Source organism: Egretta garzetta, unplaced genomic scaffold, assembly GCF_000687185.1.
Source record: "Egretta garzetta isolate BGI_Z169 unplaced genomic scaffold, ASM68718v1 scaffold45, whole genome shotgun sequence".
In the NCBI taxonomy this organism is placed as follows: Eukaryota; Metazoa; Chordata; class Aves; order Pelecaniformes; family Ardeidae; genus Egretta; species Egretta garzetta.
This window is the reverse complement of record NW_009260028.1, coordinates 856,096-870,728: the sequence shown is the minus strand read 5'-3', so window position 1 is coordinate 870,728 and position 14,633 is coordinate 856,096.

Sequence of the window (14,633 nt, the reverse complement as noted above, 5' to 3'; positions counted from 1 at the left end):
GTAACAAAGCAAACTACAAACAGGTCTGGAAAGACCCTGTTCACCCACTTATGTTATTTGCAAAGGCAAGACTCTCAGCATGCCTCAGATAATGCTCCCATGGCTTTTACTCTGAGTGACAGCAGATTTACATACTCAGGATGAAATGCACAGTTCATACCTCTGCGCTGGTGTTTCAGGTTATATGCAGACCCAGTGAAGTATCAATAAAGTAATTTGGAACGCTTATGCTTTTTGTTAAGGATGTGACATGCATAAACATTTTATGCTTTAATGAGATTATGAAATCTTGAAACCCCTGATCTTACGCTAAGTGGAGGCCTGCACTACTTGGGCCTTAAAGCCTTTGTGTTCAAGAGTGCCTGGTGCCAAAACCATTGGCTAGGGGCAGAGCAGGCTTCCAGGAGTTATGCAGCCCCCTCCTCAGCCCTCAGAGAGGGTCACAGTAGATAACTAACCTGTCCTGAGATGCATTCAGCAACGGAGTGTTCTTAAGCCAGCTGTTGCAGTGTTTCACTTCCCTTCCTGATGGAAAGATTATCTAATGTTTAACTTAAATGTTTCTTACTGAAAATTAAGGCCATTACTTCTTGTCATATCTGTCATGAAGATAGGGAACAGATCATTCTTTTCCTCTGTTCATTAGATATTAGCATATGTAAAGATTAATCTCATGTTTCTCATCAGACTTCTTTAAACTAAACAGTTTCACCCTGAAAAGCAAGTAATCCAGACTTCTTAATTTTCATTGTTCTGTTCCAGACTCTCTTCAACCAATCTTGAAGATCAGTGCCCAAGACGGAACACAATAATCCAGTTGTGGTTCTTCCTGTTCTGTAAGATGCATATATCTTTTAAACCAAACCTGCTGATACACCCTGGTATATTTTTTCCCTGATTTGCATCAGTGTAATAATATTTACTTCTGGTTTTATCCTCAACAATTTGCAGGTCCATTTCCATGGACAAGCTGCCTGGCTGTTGCCCTGCCTGCCTTTGCATGGCCAATTATTCCTACCTAAACTTTTCACCTTGCAATTGTTCCTCCTGAAGTTCATCCTATATCATTTCTCCAGTCAAAATAATTTTGAGCTCTGAGCCTGTCTTCCACCACTTTGGCAGTGCCTACCTACCTGAAGCTGGACAGACAACTGCAGAAATATTCTTGAAACAGCCTTCCAGCTTGATAGTGAACTATGAACTATCACACTATGTCTTCCCAAGTAGTTTGTTTTCACCTTTTGATTCTTTCATTTAGACTCCACTTCCCTAGTTTGTTGTGAGGACATCACACATAATACTACCAAAATCTTCTTTAAAGTCAGGATACATAGCATCTACTATTACTCTTTCTGTTACAGAAAATAGGAAAAATTCTTCAGAATGAAAAACTCTATACTGTTCTTTGGTTTTTGCTGTCTTCTAGGTGCCTGCAAATATTCATTTTAACCATTAACTGTTAGGTAAAATAGTTTTTCCAATGTTTTTATCCTCTTCCATGGCAATTAATCTTAGGAAGAGACTTTACCTACTGTTGTGGGTATAGTCAAAGATGACACGCAACAGTGGGGTCTTCCAAGTTCTTTTATTAAAAAAAATACAAGCTCCTTAATTTCTAAAGATATTAAGGTTAGTTCTTGTCACACATGGTTAAAAAAGCTGAAACTGTATCAGCCAAGCAGGAGGGAGAGAAATGAGAGTCAAACTTATCCATGTTATGTAAAGTCATCTTACAACAGGGAAGAGGTTGTGTAGCACTTATTATTACGTTTCAGAACTACAGTACTAAGGGACAGAAACTATCCTTGGACTTGTGGGTGGTTGTCTTCCACTCCTATTTCTGCTTTTTTGTGTGCCTTCTAGGAAGTCATTTAACCTTTTTCTGCTGCAGATCTTCTGCCTATATGGTGGACACAATGATGCTCACTCTCCTTTTTTAATGTGCTTTACCAGCATCAAAGATGAAAAGTATTCTTTAAGTGCTAAGGTGTTATTTATAAGTTACTTTCCCTGGGCAGGTGAAAGTGAAGGTTTAGAAAATGGAGAGGTTAAAAAAACCCCAAAACATCCTATATAAGAAAGATAATGTGCATGAAAACCTAAAGAGTTTCAGAGTTCATTGTTCAGCTGATAGAGGAAAACCAATATGTAAGGTATGCCTTTAACTCCTCTTTCATTTCACCAGCCTGTCCCATGCAACCTTTAATTGCTCAGAAGAAATAAGGATATAAGGAGAAGTGCATTATTGGTTGAAAGAAACATGACATCAAGTTCTGCTCTACCATATTCCTTTCCTCCAGAAACATTACTTTAAAGTCAAGATTTATGCAGTTTGTTGTCATTTTTCTTAAGAATATTTTTTGCCATAAACTTGAGTTAAGTGTTGATTTTGTCTAGATCTTGATGACAGAAGATAGGCTGTCATCTTAGGAAACAGCAAGCAGTGCGCACAGCTACAGTCATACTATGGAAGAGAGCAGAACAGTTTAAGCAATTTAACCCTTAACAATTAAACTTTTCCCAAGAAAACACATGAATGATAAATAAAGAGTTTCTACAATCATCAGTTACACATATTTTATGAGTCCTTGTGAAAGAACACAAAAAGAACACAAAGAGGAAAGAGAAGAAGCAAGAAAACAGCTACTGATGAGCCTTGAAAAGACCTGTTTTTCAAAAGTTGCTTACCCAAAATATTTTATTATATTTCATTTACATCTGTTGCGTGCCCTTGACTTGAACACCATCAGAGCATGGTGTCCCACCATATCCATTCATACTCATCAAAAATGTGAAGTAGTTGCTGAAACAGGAAAGAAAAGCTTGAAATTTGAAGTAGAGGCTTTCCTAGTGAACTTCAGAAGTACCCAACACATGCTGGGAGGTGGTCTTCCTCTAAGGAATTTCTCAAAGCTATACAATTAAGTTGTAAAATTTGCAAATCCAATTTGCTAGAGTGTCACAAAGTTCAAATCAGTAAGGAAAGTGTTCTTTAGGCACCTAACAGATGATGTAGACAGACCCATTTCCACATGCTTGCCTTTCTAATGTACTTCAAAAAGGAAAGTCTTCTGCTACCATATGGCCTGTATAAGACATTTGGTATTCTGGAGTGTTAACCTGTGGGATGTGAAGTAACTCTATATGGGGGAGGTAGTTTCCATCTGGAAATGCGAAAAGCTATCATTGTGTTTGTGTATCCTCACTAGAGTCTTAGTGTTTATTCTTTCTTAGTTTTTGTTATTGGCACGTACTGTGAATTACACATTTCAGTACTTCTCTTAGTTTTGCTGTAATAGTCAGCAAGTGGGAGTCCATTTCTAATGTTTTGTTCTTTCACATTTTCCTCTTCTTTTATTCTATCAAACTCTCCATTATTCCCCTCCAATATGACCACCTAATTATATCTCTTTTTAAACATGCTCACTTCTGCTCTCCCTTTCACTCACCAAGCACACACACTCATTACCAATTATTTTCATCAATTTATCCACCAATTTTGAAGAGAGGCCACTGTGATGGTTGGTTATACCTTTCTCCATTTCTTATTTAAGTCAAGAATTTGTCTCAAGGTTTGTCTCCTGATTCTGTTTTTTTGCTGACAATGCAGTATATTGGCAGTAAGCTTTGGGTCCCAGACCATTCTCTTGATATTTCTCACTCTCACGCTGTAGTCTCTCAACTACATCAGCCAAACCACCTTTGAAACCCATTGCCAGCTGAATAGGTCCAGTTGAAATGTTGTTTCTCACTTCAGTTTGGATGCCAAAAAATTTCAAACATGTCTTTCTTGCCTCCCACTGAGTAACAAATGTTACTTTAAGAAGAATCTTTCATTTGAATATGGATAGTCTTCATAACGGTCCATGCTTTTCTAATGGGGAAGGATCATCAAACACTGATGGCATGCAACACAGGGTCAAGAAAATATTGTCTCATGAATGGGATACTCTCACAAATGAGACCATATACCTCAACAAGAGAGGCTGAAGAACATATTCCATATAGTTTTAGTTGTGCTCTAATGCTTTGTGGAATCTGGACAAAGATAAATCTTCACTACATGATCAGACAGCTCTATCTGTATGTACAGCAATTGCTCAGCAGACCATTTGTGTCTCTGGATTAAAGTGTGATAAACTTGGAAACAAAATACATATCCCTCATCCATACCACATCAGAGCACAACTTTCAGTTACACTTGCAATGTCACGCTGAGGGTTTTGGTAGTGAAGAACTACTACTGCATAAGTTTGAGGTATCGTCTAGGCTTCATCAGTACCATCCCTCAGCTTTAGACATTTTCATGAGGAAAAAAATACTAGAAAATATTTGAATTTACAATATTATGCATCCAGATCTATAGTTGAGTATGTGTTATGATAATTTAAAGTGTCAGGATAATAAAATAATTTGGGGCAGATTATTTCTGCCAGGTGTTTGATATAAGTGTTTGATATTTCTCAGGGCAAAATCTCCACGTTTCAAGTTGGTGGGTAGCTTCACTCAGATTTCCACAACAAGGCCAATCATAGCTTAAGAAGTAAATATAAATCAACCACACTAACAATCTTCTCACAATCGAGTAATCAAACAACTCATCTTCTTGTCTGTTATGAAGAAAGATTACAGAGCTCTTGCAAAAACTCTAAGCTTCCTGTTCCAAGACAGATTTCCAGTTCAGTGCTGTTCCCCTCTTTGAGAAAGATCTTTGGCCAGAAGAAAAAAAATTAAGCCAAAAAGCTGTCCCAAGTCTAGCCAACTCTATCATGGTATTTACTATTGTAAACAAACTTTTGGAATCACAGATCAAAACTCGATATCTATATTGTTCTTTCCTCTCCCCAAATTAACCTTGTTGTTATCCTTCAAACTCATTCTATAATTTATCCTCAAAGATAATTGTATAGTTTCCATTATATGTATACATGTCATCATTGTAATGATAGTATAAATAAACTGTAAGCACACATTCTGTCTAGGCTTATACCAATGTGCATTTGCTTGTAGCATTTTGTCAGAGACACTGCTAACACACAGTGCCTACTAATTAAAATACCACTCACCTACATGTTGGGATGATGTCTGGCATGCCCAAGGAAAATGAAGAATCGTTGTCACAGTTGCTCTTCCTTTTGGACTAGCATCTCTGTTTTAAAAGTAAACCTAGTATGAGACCTGGGCTTAGATGAATCCATCTTTTAACATGTGTTCCTCACAGAAAGAATTTCCCTATATTTTAGTCATTATTATTTTTATATATTTATATAAAAATTTATATATTTATTCTTCTATAATTCTATTTTCCAGAAATACTGGCTCAGTTCTTTTCCCCTTCTTGCTAAAACATCCTGCTTCCTTTTGAGATAGCCATAAAAATCCCAACAACCTCTTATTTTCCTGCACTGTGTTCTTTTTCTTCCTCACCAGCTGGAAAAAGAATCATTAGTAGCATCAAAGGTGATGACTTTACAGGTAACCACAAACTGTATTTGTGCTTTCTCTGTGAGGCCAGAAGTTGTTCAGCACCTCAAGTTTTTCAGTCCAGAAAAACCTTTATCAAAACTCTGCAGCTCAGCCTCTACAGCCATAGACTGAATTAATGTTCAGAGGTATATTTAGGTGTTCTTCCAGATACAGGTTTTGACAAACCTCCTCTTTGCCTTTTTCTTTTCCCAGTTTATTCATCCAGGCATGATTGGTTCTTTCAGCTATTGCTTCTTTAGGGGGATCTTCCATCTCTTCTGGCATCACAGGCTGTGACAGTCTAGAAGATCCATTATTAAGAGCTCTTTCCTAACCCTTGTCTATATTATTTACACCTGCAAAATGCATTAGACTCCTTAGTAAGGGCCAACAAGTCCATAACTACACTAGATTCTATTTAAATTTGGCAAGGGAGAGTTTAACTTATCCTAAGACAAGAGCAATTCTCTGAGTTATTAAGATGTTTCCCTTCTTCATTTGTATTACCTTTTTGATCTCTTCTGGTTTACATCTTCAGACTTCTATCAGATAGTCTCATAAATAAAAAGATTTATTATTTTACTAGTTTTCTAAAATACCTCAAAGTCTATATTTAATGGAAAAAATAAGACTGCAACAAAAAAAAAAGAAAGCTATTTAAAAGTGTGCCACTACAAATTTCCTATGCTGTCCTGAGCTTCCCCTAAAAGAAAGGGGAAGAAAAACTAAATAAAATAGAAGATTCAAAGGTTAGTGTACAAGAGCAGTAGAACACAAAGCACTTCTACAGACCTTAACAAAAACATCTACAGAGAAAACAACAGTTTTCTGCAGACAACTTCTTAGAGGCCTAGGTATTCTGCAGCTGAGACCTCTGAAGACCTGTCAGCAAAAATCCCCTTATTAAAGAACCACCACGTGCAGCTGTACCCACCACCCTCTGTGGAAGGTAGTGCTTCCCTTAGCAACCTTTTGATGGACTAAAACTCAGCATCAAAAGTTCTCCAGACCACAAATCACCCATAATAAGGGCATGAGCTCATATATAACTGGCAGGTCCACAGATTGGGGTGTGGATGAGGGCCCCAGGTGGGTCTGGTCAGGACCATTAAGGCCTGCTCAGGGTCCTGATACAGAGCAAATAATACAAAAATAGAGACTTCAGCCAGAGTCAGAAATAATAATGATAAAACAAAAGACATTACTAGCTTTGAATGAATTTCAAGATAAATGTTTGAAAAAGATCCTTGAGTAAGTTACTGTGCTTTGGAAACTATTAACTGAAGTTCTGAAGACTGTCCTTCAATGATTTGAATATGTAAAGCTTGGTGGAAAAGAAAAGCACTCAGAAAAATGCATTCATTTCAAAAAACACAAAGGGTATATCTCCACCTGTTTTGGTACACTATTCTCTAAACTATTCAACCAGTAGCCACAGACACATCTTCATGTGGCTTAGGAAATATGCTTACAGAAAAGCTTCCAGAAAACCAAAGTCTTTTTCCACCACATCAAGAAGCCATGCAAAAATGTATACTGAAATAAAAGAGGAACTCCTCGTGCTTGCACAGACCTATTTACTGGTTCATTGCATATTTGTTCATCTTAGTTTTTAACAAGAAACAGAACACAGGTCACTGGATATTTTTTGACTAGGATCCAAATAATATGACTTCATCTATTTTTTTCCCACATTATGACCATATCACACAAAAGTTTTCATAGAAAAAAATACTCCAGAGTATTTAGAATAGAGTTGGTAACCAACTACCAAATTAAGAAGAAAAGCTGATGATAAGGACAATCTGACTTCATCCTGGCAGCAATGTTAGTTGATCAAAGCAACTTAGAGACGAAGAACTAACCCATGAGACTTGCCAGTAACTTCAACTCCACCTTCATCAGTGGCGAGTGAGTCAACTTCCAGCAAATACATTACCATACTGGCAGGACTGAAATAACCTTCATGTGACTGATAGACTGACTCTGAAAGGACAGCTGATTTTGATCCCTTGAGTACTGTAGAGGACTGTGTTCCCCCAGTACCTTAAAGAACATAAAGTTATAAACAAATACGTGGTCAGATCACAACATCCTATATACTAGTCTGCTTTATTTCAGTACATTCGGGCTACTCAGTAAAAAAGCATTTGGACTGTAATAGTTTAGGGGTAGGAAGGGAAAAAAAAAGTCACCAATAATAACAATCACCAGGGCCATTAATCTCAGAGCTACCTGCCAGATCTTGGCAGTAGAAGCAACAGACTTGTTTTTTTGGAAAGGACACAAATACAGTACTGTTGCTGATTACTTCTCCAGATATATTGGTTTGGCTCTACTTATATAGACCTCACTGGCACACATTGTCCAGAAAGTAAAGTAAATACTTGAGAAACATGAATTCCTCATGTCACATAATGGGCCTTTAAAACAATCAACATATTTACATAGAGCTTTTACATTAGACAGAGTTGTCATAGTTTATTTTTCCCCCAGAGCAATGGAAAAAAGGTAGAGATGAGAAGTACATGAAATAGCACAGATTAAAATAAAAACAAGGTCCACAAACCTTCTGCAAAAGTAATGGGTTGATACAAAACACTTCTAGCCAGTCAACAACCATTGCACCTGGATCTGCTCCTGAAGAATTTGTGATGGTAAGAAGATTAAAGATGATTCTATCCATGGCACCCAGACAAACTTAAACTAAATGTTCCAGCTCAAAGGAATGTTGAACATGAGAAGGTGAAATAAAAATCCATCAACAACAAATGTCAATGCTTGGCACAGAGCAAAACCACTGCCTGACCTGAGATCAGGGACTGGAGGTCTCAGACATGTGGAGCTATTTCAGAATTTAGCAGATATTCCTAGCCTCCTTCCCATGAAGATTCACAAGGATTTCTTTGGAAGACTTGGACTCATCTGCACTATTTTCCAGTTCAACAAGGAAAGAACCAAGGACCTGTTTGAATTCCCTAAAGAAATATAAACTACTTAGGAGACTTCCCACAAGACCACATCAGAAGCCAGAACTATCCTCCTAAAGAACTGATCTTAAAACCTCTCTCTATGTGTATGCTCTATATGCATGTGCATGTGTGTTTGTGTTTTTGAAATGTTGATTTGTCATTTTAGGTTTTAATGTGATTGCCAGGCAGAACCAGGATATGTTTTAAGGTTAGGATAATAAACAAAGCAATTTCAGGAAAGGGTTTTTCCTAACAGCAGCACAAGCCACGTTCTTATTTAAAACATCAGATTACACCAAATATTTCATTCTGTATGAGATCACCCATATCAAAACATTACTATTTTCTAAAAAAAAAAATAAATACTGCTTTTCATATTGGGAAAGGTTTATGTTAAGCTCTATCAACCTGGGCTGATGCAGTGCCTTGTACTGCAAGGATCTTGTTCTTCCCTCTGGTGACAGAGGCCTTTCTTGGTTTTGAACTGTCAAACACAAGTACTTCTTGAATTGAATATACAGTCCAATCCCAGAGTACAGCTACCCATATCTGTCATTTTATGAAACAAATTAATCTGACTTTAAACCTAGACTCTTCAAAACCCTAGAAGATAGGAACACCCTAATACATCTTACATGCAGATATAGAGGCCAAAGGCCTGCATGTTTTATCTTTTTCTATCAGGTTTTCTTATTATTAAAAATTTTCTCACTGTGAAACAAATTATTTCAGCAAATGTTAAACTACCATATTACTAAAACTACAAAAATGAAACAACAAAAAACTAAACCACAAAAATTAAACTCCAATATGAGGTGACATAGAAGCAGATGCCATTTGTACATGGATCGCCACTGGCTGCAGTTTTACTAGGAGTTTTCTGCCATGTTTTCTGAAGCCCCATGCCCTTCCAGAGCATTTGCATGCGACCATTTGAGCATTATCCACAGACGCGATGAGCCTGATGTTTCCCCAGCACCCCACCTTCTGCCTGTGTTTTGCAGAAGTCTCCTTACTTAGGTGTGCTGTGCATATCAGAACAGGGTTTGCAAGGGCTACAGATACAAGAACACACACTTCGTAACTCCCAAAGTTGGCCAAGTTGGCTACCTGTTCAACACAGTCAAGACATGTTCAGAAGCAGAGCTGGAGTCATGTAATTAACTTTACTGATGAAAACGCAGGTGCATATAAACTTCCAGCACTTTGAGGTTAGATATCAATTTAGTGGATGATTTGAAGATCTGAATTTTAAGTCTAGATGTTTCCAGGAACAGTTAGAAGAAGAGCTAGATAACCTGAATCCTGTGGTGGATTTAGTCCAAAGAGCCTATGCTTCCTCTAATTTTGAAAATCTGCCCCTGCACTTGAAGGATAAGAGAAAGACTTTCCTTTATTGTAAAAAAAAAAAAAGTACTACTTCAGAAGGACTCAGTAAAGCAGCTCCACGCTGATAATATCCTGAAGAAGTACAGTCTTTGCCTCTGACTGCAGCAGAGGTAATATATCCCCCATAACTTTGTTCTGTTTGTGGGATTTTCATTCACTTGAAAATAAAACATGTAGTTACTCGGGATCTGCATGATACATGTGCACCTATTTAACTTGCTACTCAGTATTTCCAGTTCAGGAGATCTGCTGAGATTTTAGGCCCTGACGGGTATCCCTGAAAGGAGTGCATCTCCAGTAAAAGTCTAAGTCTTGCTAAAAATCATAGTTTCATAGGCTCATAAAATACTGAGGCTGAATGTGATCATCCTAGACTCCCTTTCAAGGTCTCCCAAAGGAACAGGGAGTTGGTGTGGGAGCAAGAGGAAAAGCCTCCAAAGCTTCTTTCCAACTGTAGGTGGGCTGTCGGGTCTCCTGGACACGCCACTTCCCTCTTGCATGGCCACATGCGAGGCACATAAGACTCTCTTTGCTCCCCACTTCGGTGCCTGTGTAGGCGTGGGACGGGCCCAAACCAGTCTCTCTTTCATGATGGGGGAGTGCACGCACATCCTTTCTCTGTCCAGAGGCATAGGAAAATTCCAAAGGAGGTTGCTGGAGGACCAGTCTCATCAAAATAGGTTTGTGTATCCTTTCTCTGAGACTCTATTATGTCTTGTTACTTCAGCTATTCCATAACATTATTTAACCAGTTTTCATCATTTAAACTCTGTGAATTTGCATACTAGGAGGAACCAAAATTCAAGAACTTACCAGGTCCACATTCAGAACTGAAGTACAGATTGTTTCTCACCACGGTGAGGGACACACAGCTATTTCTGTGTCAGCCAAATCAAAGCTCAGACATCCGAAACAGAAGCCTGAGAGTTGATTTCTGTCAGTCGGTAATCCAACAGAGGGTTAACATGGGCTGCTTATAATCATACTTTTATGTGTATAGTTTATACATATATATATATATATAAAACCTACATTACACTATATATATATATATGATACACGCATCTCTTCAAGCAAAGTCAAACCTGTCATCAGTTGAATGCTTAACATAGATGATAGATTACTTTTAAACACTCTTGCCTAGAAGAGAATCTGCACTAGGGAGTACTGGTATACAAGCACAGTGTATTTTGTATTTCTGTACAAGATTACCTCACCTCTCTCCATTTCCTCTAAAGTCTTGGTAGAAGAGGAAATTAAGGGAGACAAACTGAACTGTGATGCTTAGGGAGTCCCTTGATTCTGCTTGTCACAGTTTTAAGCCTGCTCGGGGTGTCAGGGGAGTCTGGCTGTTCTTACTCCTCCTCTGCCAACCAGACAGTAACGGCCCACTGCTTTTATTCATTACTCTGAATGTAATGCACTAAATTTAACAAGTAACACACTCAGCGGGAATTTATTGGCCTTTTGCAGCATGATTGCAAGGTAGGATATGGATATGGATTCCAATTACTGCTGACACCCAGATAAGAGGAACAAAGCCTATGTATGATTGTTATTAATCAAAGGTGATATCTGGTATTACAAAGAAAAGAAAAATAAACCAAGAATAATTTAAAAATACTTAACTAAGTATTTTTTTCTATCAGAATGTCAGTTGTTCCAGATAAAATTATGCTGGTATTTTCCAGCTAGGAATAATAAAAAGGGTAGCATATTATACAAAAATGGCCAGAAAGAAAATGTAAATAACAACAGTTATTGATTATAAAATGACATACAGAAAATTCATGTCCCAGGAGATGTAATATACTGTGAAAAGCCTAAAATAAAAATATGCATACATTCACAGCTATAGAATTATTAATGATCACGAAACAGAATAAAAATTCTATGTAATATATTACAGAGAGCTGAGATTCATATTCATCTGACAGTATTAAAAGATGGGATAGGAAGAAATTAATTTTTCTTGTTCACATCTGGAGTTTAAATAGGTACAATATGAATGGGCAAAGAACAAGCCAAAGACCACCGCATCAAAATTCCAGAAACCAGCAGATGTGAAACACATGTATGTCTCTCCCAAACCTCTCCCAGGTGAGCGCAGAAACTAACCACTTAGCTATATGTAATTGCACTCATTTCATAACACTGCAACCCACAGCATATTATATACTATGGTCATTCAGAGCAGTAAGAGGCAAAGAGTTCTGATTTGTAGTGTTTAGAATTGCCATTCAGCTCGGACCTAGAAGATGAAAGTCCTTTCCAAGCTATCTAAACTATTAAGGTCAGCAGAGTGGGACCAGAGAGCTTGTGAAGTTTCTCATTACTATCTATTCCCAATATTCAGGCTGAGCACATCAGACGAAGAATATTTTCTGGTAACAACTCCATTCCCTTTCTGAACCATAAGCAGGATGGATTAGTTTTCAAAACCAGTGAGTTAAAAAAGATGAAAATTTCTGAAAACACACACCAGTACAATTTCCTTGAAATTCACAAATGGGCTACCTCATATGCCTAGAGATATGGCTTACCCATTAGTTCAAAAGTTAATCAGAAAAGGGGAAAATGTTGTTGCAAATACCGCACTGGCCCTTCCTGGCCCAACCCTACAACTCTTTCCTGCTTCCTGAGAACCTATTCCCTGCATGCTATTTATTTCCCAGTCCCTTCAGTATTGGTAGAAAGGAGTGTATTTGGCCTCTGGGAGCAGAACAGACACCAGCAGTTGTCTTGAACAGACCATGACAAACATTTCGGGAAGGCTCCCAGAAACAAATCTGATGCAGTAACTCAGAGATCAAACTTAAAATAACTTTGACAATTCTCCTTTTCCTTAACTAAAACTTTATTCTACAAGACATTATTACCATACTACCTGCATAACACACAGCGTATGTATAAAACTTACTGCACATACAACCTGTATTGGCTTGCCTTTTCTGGGATGCGCTCTCTCACCTGTGAAAAGCAAGAGAACAGTTTGCTGATGTTGAGGATTATATTTTTCATCTCTCTTGTGAGGAAAAATACCATAAGCAGATGAGCAATCATGTCTTACATATATAAGATAGATAAAGATTTACACATCTCATCAAATAAGGAGGAGAGAAAAATCTTAATTTTAATTAATTCAATTACTTAGTGAAACAGAAAAGCAATCATGTTTTCTCACCTCATTTTTGCTATTTTACCCAGTATATGAAAGTGTTTTGAGACTGGGTGCATCAGGAGAGAAAAGAGAATCAATAGAGAGGGGTAACATTAGGAAAAATTATTTTTTAAACAGACACTATATACATCATATATTGTATATTACCTATCACATTGTATTTGCTATGTGTATGTGAGTGATGGATTGTATGAGAGCATAAAACCATTTTTGCCGCATTTGATGCTGTAAGGTATAACTGATAAATATTTGATTACATATATACATGATTTCAAACTGAGAAAAAGTTGGGTCAGTGATGCAGCCTTGGGTAGCAAAGAGATATTTTATTTTTATTAATAGCTGTAGCATTTTGCAGTTTTCAATATATGAAGTTTGTCACTGAGGCAGAAATGGAGGCAGCTAAAATTTTCATACATCAGAGCATGCAGATATGTATATAACTTTAAGCTTCAGAGCAGTGCTCACCAGTACTTTGTAAATAAGGACTTTACTAAGTGATGACTTAGTAAAATATGCCATTTTCCCAACATTGGCTTTAGAGAGTTTTTGGACCCCAAAAGAAGGGTTACACCTCTAGTCCTCTAGCTAAAATGTATGCTGGCCTTTTACAGTCGTTGCTCACAATAAAATAAATGCACAGAAGCTATGTTTCTGTTACCGTGTACACATTATTTTGTAGAAAACACAGAACAAATTTAGTTTCCTCATATCGCAACTAGATGCTTATATGGGAAAAAAAAGACCCCAAGGGTGGCTATTGTAGCTTGTCAGTATTGCAACAAATGTTAAAACTCCAGTCTTTTGTTCTCAAATGTTAATGGCAAAACCCCACAACATCTTCTGAATAAGATTACAATTTAAAATGGTAATGATACTTTTGTCTCAAGAGAATTTGTATTCTGTCTGCAAATCAATCAAGATATAGTGAAACGATTTAGAGAGAAATCACAGCTGAATGCATAAAATCCTGGGAACAAAGAATGGTACCTGCATACAGGAGACAGCTGGCAATACCCATCAATGGACAGATAAATGCATTTCTCCTTCGCCTTGTAAACACAAAACCTCATCAATTCTGGTAGTTTCTGCGATATATGACATAATTTTTGTTTACAGCACACTAGAAAGATACCGCGCCCTCCATATTTTTGCTAGCATGTACCATGGATACATATGAGATCCAGACTCTCATGACTGGAATAAAAATCACTGAAATATGGATCAGGTTGATAACTTTAATGCAAAATATTATCTTCTCTTTCCTTTCTTTTCTGAATTTCTCACAATGCTTTTAACACACTAATCCTTAAAAATCATTTAAGCAATAAGAGTAGGAGAAGGCATCACATTGGAAGGGAATAATTTCATGCCTCAGATGTGTTGTAAAGCATGAGGACGAAGAATGAGTGACTTCAGTCACCTGAGAAGTGCAGTGATTCCCGGAAACACACTGCCTGAAGTATCTTATTGCTATTACTGCATGGATATTATTTTAGAAAAGGTCACACCCATGGAGCTAGTAAGAATGATTAGATATGAGTGATTAAGGTGGCAACCATACAGCCTATAATTCACTGTTTAATAAATAAGTGAGTTCTTCCATTATGCTTTTAAAAATATAG